Source organism: Amblyraja radiata, chromosome 31 (genome assembly GCF_010909765.2).
Source record: "Amblyraja radiata isolate CabotCenter1 chromosome 31, sAmbRad1.1.pri, whole genome shotgun sequence".
NCBI classification, from domain to species: Eukaryota; Metazoa; Chordata; class Chondrichthyes; order Rajiformes; family Rajidae; genus Amblyraja; species Amblyraja radiata.
The window spans coordinates 14,707,354-14,713,353 of record NC_045986.1 but is presented as its reverse complement, the minus strand read 5'-3'; positions in this window follow the sequence as shown (position 1 = coordinate 14,713,353).

Genomic DNA, 6,000 nt, shown 5'->3' with positions numbered 1-6,000 from the left:
TCTTAGTGTGTGTGTGTGTGTGTGTGTGTGTGTGTGTGTGTGTGCGTGTGTGTGTGTGCGTGTGCGTGTGTGTGTGTGTGCGTGTGCGTGTGCGTGTACGTGTGTGTGTGCGTGTGTGTGTGTGTGTGTGTAAAATGCAATCTCCAGTTGCATTTTAACTTCTCATCCCATTCGCATTCAGACCTTTTTGTTCCACGCTTCCTCCATTGCCAGAGGGAGGCCACGTGCAAACTTGAGGATCAGCACCTAATATTCTGCCTGGGTAGCTTACACCCCAATGATATGAACGTTGGATTCTTCATTGTTAGGTAACTACAAACACCTTGCCCTCTCTACCTTCTCTCCTAACCCCCTTCCCTGTGCCCCACCTGGATTCGCACCTATTTCTCCCCTCCCATTCCACCTACATTCCTTCCTCTAGCTTCACAATTTGCGAATCTTCAATCCTTTTGTCTCACATCTTCTGTCTTTACATCTTTGTCCACCATCTGCCTATCTCCCCCCCTCCCCCCCCCCTCACCTGTTACCATTAACCTATTACCTGCCAGGTTTCATCTTGCTCCTCCTCTCTCCCCCCCCCCCTTCCCCACCTATAATCAGTCTGAGGAAGGGTCTCGACCCAAACATCACCTATCCATGCTCACCAGAGATGCTGCCTGACCCACTGAGTTACTCCAGCACTTAATGCCTTTTTTTAAAAATCACAATTTATTTTGTTTGGTTTATTCTTGTCATGTGTACAGAGATATAGCGAAAATGCAATATGGAAGAAATAAAACAAGCTTTATATATTTGACTATTTTTAGAATTAGGAAACGACCAAGAATATGAGATGACATTTAGGTGCTGAAAAGTGATTTTGAGTCTAAGTGCAAAATCGTATTGTCAGTGTGAAGCGTGATTCAGGAATGGTATGTCATTTGCTAAATATATATATGCTGCTGATGATTCCGTACTTGATTACAGTCATGTGTTTTAAACATTGCAGATCGTTAATTAAAACCAGCTTTTTTACGATCGTTCATATCCACAAACACTTTGGGGGATCGTGGATGTGTATTTCACCAGAAATCTTCAACCCAGTGTTTATCTCTTCATTGTTTCTGCCTGGAATGGGTGACCGTTAATACATTTCACTTGCACAATTCTAGAGAAGATTGCTTTGCTTCTAAGGCCAGGGTCATTCTCATTCTCAGAATGCATTATGTTAATCAAAATATATTTTTCATTGCAAGTCTGCGGTGCTGTGGTGTAGGTGCGTGCTTGGACAGAATTTAATGCATTGCTGTTGTTCTAATGCCAATCTATCATTTCCTATATTAGTAATACTGTCTGGAGATTGGATATGTCATATGTATATTAATTGCAAACCATCACTATTCAGATATGGCAAATAAATAATGCTGATTGAGTATCCCAGTGAAACGATTTGACTAGCAAGAGAAGGTGGCTATTAGCACCTCTTGCACACCTCAATTTTCCTGCTATTTAGTTAAATTATAGCAATTCTGTATTTTAATTTTCTTTGCTATTATAGTCATACAGCATGCAACAGGCCCTTCAGCCCAACTCGTCTCTACCGAACAAGATGTCCCATTTAAGTTAATTGCATTTGCCTGTTTGGACCAAATCCTTCCAAACCTTTCCATTCCATGTAACTATCCAAATGTCTTTTAGACATTGTTTAGTATGTGCCTCAACTACCTGTGGCTTTGATTTGTCCTTTTGCATACCTTTCATTCATTTGTTCTTCTTCATATCTTTAGTGTCCCGCTCCCCTGATTCTCAATCTGAAGAAGGGTCTGGACCTGAAACATCACCCATTCCTTTTCTCCAGAGATGCTGCCTGACCTGCTGAGTTACTCCAGCATTTTGTGTCTACCTTCTATGGCAGCTTGTTCCATATACTCTCTACCCTTTGTAAGTGAAGATGAGTATCCTAAATCACATCGAAACAGTTTGGCTCCAGTTTTATGACTAAGTCCTATATTATTGCATAGCACTTTCTGGATGTCGCTGTGCGTAAATTTACTGCTTCAATTCTTGCACTGCAGTGTAAGTTACATCCAATATACATTACTGGCACTAATGTGCGTTGGGATGTTCCAAAACTGCAATGAGTTCTTTCTCATGGGCTCAAATAAATATTGGTATTTTGGTGGCTTTATGAGTCGGAAATGATTCGCTTGGCGGAATATCCAGTTAAAAGTAAACTGGTGGAGCCTATTCCACAGCTTTTTATGACAGGAACAATATTCTGGAGAGATTCACAGTTAACACACTTCTCAGAAGATGCTTGTTAATTCTCAGTTCATTATCTCGCAGACTGTTGATCACTAAATCTTGCTCACCTTCATCAATCTGCCTTTCAATAAGAACATAAAACAGTACAGCACTTGAAGAGGACCTTCAGCCTACAATGTTTATGCCAAACATGTTGCCAAGTTAAACTTTAATCTCCTCTGCCTGCATGCGATCCATATCCCTCTATTCCTGCATATCCACGTGCCTATACAGAAGCCTCTTAAACTCCACTATTATATTTTCTTCCATCACCCACCCGAGGCAGCTTGTTCCAGATACCAACCACTCTGTGCTAAACAAAACTTGCCTTGCACATCGCCTTTTAAACACACCTTAAAGCTATTCTCATTAGCCTATATGACTCTTATGACTAGCCTTTGACATTTCTCCCTGGGAAAAAGGTTCTGACTGTCTACCTTATCTAGACGGACCTCTTCCTAATTTGATGATACGGAAAAGCAAGTGCATGCAGTGGATCCTTTCAAATGGTGGTGGAAGTGCAAATGTCAGCTGCTTCCCTAGCGCATGGCCCCATGGCATAAGTGTCCACTTCGCGGGGCTGGAAACTGGAGGTACTGTATCTTGAGCTAATTCTGCTACCACCATCATCTGTTGCGACAAGTGATGGCTCCCACAGATTGTCGCCGGAAGCTTGCGTCCGTTTCAGGACGGACGATGACAGCGATGTCAACATTTGAAACATGGAAGATGGACACGAAACAAGAAGCCGAGCTGATTAATGTAACATTAAATGATTAGAATTCGAGAAATTGCCTAAACACTGTACTGGTTCCCAAACAGCAGAAGTCCATGCTGTGACATTCTTGGGAATCACAGAGTTTGGGAACAACCACGAAAGTAGGTCAATATTTTTATCATTATTTATTGCATATTTATATTTCTTATGTTTGAATTTAAAATGCCTGTAAAGCTGCAACAAGTAAGGACTTTGTTGCTCAATCTGCTATTAAAATTCTTGTTATGGAGTCATACAGTACGGACACAGGCCCTTCTGCCCAACTTATTCATGCCAGTCAAAGATGAAAAGGTTGTTTCTTGCTTTATGTTTCTGTATTTACTTAACGTCGGTCCACTCTCAGCAGGGGGAAGGGTAACATCTCTGGTCTCCTCTGTGCCCACCAGCCTCTGTTGCAACCGGTGGAACTGGTTCCAGAGGGAGTGGCAATGTCACAGCTTCAGTCTGAACCAAGAGCATGCATGAAAAAAGCTGCTGCAAACCAGCCAGTTGAATATCAGTGGTGGGAAAGTTTTAAGAAGCACCATTTCAGTCTGAAACTAACGTCCACTTGGACAAATTGTGGGGTTGGAATGGACTCCAGCACCAATTTTTAAAATGGAGACACAAAGATATTTTGGCATAGTTAGGATAGACAATCAGAACCTTTTTGTCACAGGGTGGAAATGTCAAAGACTATAGAACATTGCATTAAGGTGAAATGAGCAACGCTTAAAAGAGATGCACAGGGAAGGTTTATTTACACAGAGTGGGCGCCTGACAGATGCTGCCTGGGGTGATGGTGGAGGCAGATATGATTGTTGTGTTTAAGTGGCACATGTATATTCAGGTAGTGGAGGATATGGATCATGTGCAGGCAGATGAGACTAGGTTAGCTTGGCATTGTTGTTGGCACAGATATTGCGGGCTATAGGGCCTGTTCCTGTGCTGTACTTTTCCACATTCTAAGGAACTGCAGATGCCGGAGTCTTGAGCAAAAAAAAAAAATGCTGGAGGAACTGCGGATCGGAGAGCATCTGTGGAGGTTTCGCGTCAGCACCTGTCAGGCTGCCTTAGAGCGCCAGGGACCCGGGTTTGATTCCGATTCCGGGTGCTGTCTGTACGGAGTTTGCACGTTCTTCCTGTGACCCCATGGGTTTCCTCCGGGTGCTCCCGTTTCCTCCCACATTCCAAAGACGTGCAGGTTTGTAGTTTAATTGGTCTCTATAAATTGTCCCCGGTGCGTAGGATAGAACTAGTGTAAGGGTGATCATTATGTCAGCACCGACTCAGTGGGCCGAATGGCCTGTTTCCACGCTTTACCTCTAAACTAAACTAAACTAAGCTAAACAAAACTATTATTAAACAGATAAAATCAAAGCCTAGGCCATAATAAAAGAACAATGTCAGCATGGATTTGATATTAGCTTAGCAACAGGAAACGCAGAATCTTGGGAAGTGGTGAGTGGTGCGATCAGGATATCAAATCTGCTGGCAATATCCCTTGTGGCCCCACTGATGCCCTGTGTACTGCTACCAAGACAGTCTTGTTCCTCCACTTCTTTTTCCCAATTTGGCAAAAATGCTATTTGCCTTCACAGTTGTTGCATCTGCATGTTTGCTTTCAGTGACTGCACTAACTCCAGCCAAATTTCATTATTACATCAGCACTTTCCAAACTAGCAACACTTATATAATACGCTAGCTTTCTGGGTTTTTTACTACCAAAATGGATAAGTTCACATGTGCCCATGTTACACAGCACCTGCCACGTCTTTACACATTTGCTTGACCTGTATAAACCACCTTGAAAGAGCAGGGGACCTGACGTGAGTGTGTTGCTTCTACTGAGAGCTGGCACAAAGACAAATGACCTCCTTCTGCATGCTATCAATTATGATTCAATGATCGTCACCATTTGTACCTCAGCCACACCGCATGGTCTGCACTTCACTTCCCAAACCATTCTATCTTTCAATTATCTGATCCTGTAAGACCACCATCTTAAGTCTTTCCAAAAATGTCCATTTGTACATTGCACTGACTTTCATTGTTTTCTGGTTCAATAAGTCTGTTATTATCGTCTTACATAAATCAGTCCATCAATTTGCCCAAATGCATGGTCCCAATTCCACTCATGTGACTCCCCTGCACATTGCGCCCAAGTTTGTGTGTGTGTGTGGGGGAGCAGAGAAGGTAGAGGGAGGGTGATTTTATAGGCATTGTTTTTAAAATTCTGAGAGAGATACGTAGGTAGATAGTAAGAATCTTTATTTCTTGGTGGTGGACATAGATACTGGACATAGATACAAAGTATCACTTACAAACCTACATATCTTTGGATAGTGAGAGGAAATGCAGAGAGAAATCACAGAGAGAACGTGCAAACTCCACATAGGCAGTATCCAAGGTCAGGATCAGACTTGGATTTCTGGCATTGTGAGGCAGAAGCTGTGCCACTGCAACGTCCTTGATTGGTTAAACTTAGAACACGGTCTGAATCCCTCAACCCCAAACTATTAACCAAGGCAGCAGCATCTAATGCAATCACTGGACTGGTGTTGTTGACTTGTTGTTAATAAACCTGTGGAATATGGCCTTCAGCCTGGAACAATGTTCACGATTCATTAAATACACTACATCACTCACAACAGATGTCGAGCCTTACTCACTCTCGATATTGGATTTGCTGCTTATTTAAGTTTATATGTGCAGCAGAATTGTCACGACAACAAAAATATTTTCCTTAGGTTTACAAAGTGATTGGGATTGTGTGTGCATCAGCATCTCCTTACACTACCGATAGATCAACCAATTATTCACAGACTAGAATGGTCTTGCCAAGTGAAATATTTCAAAGGATTCAGTTTAAATTCTGAGCAACATCAATCATTTCATGCCTGCCCCAGGAATTACAGATTCTTCTGAGACTTAGGTTGTAGGTTTAAGCTGCTCTGCGC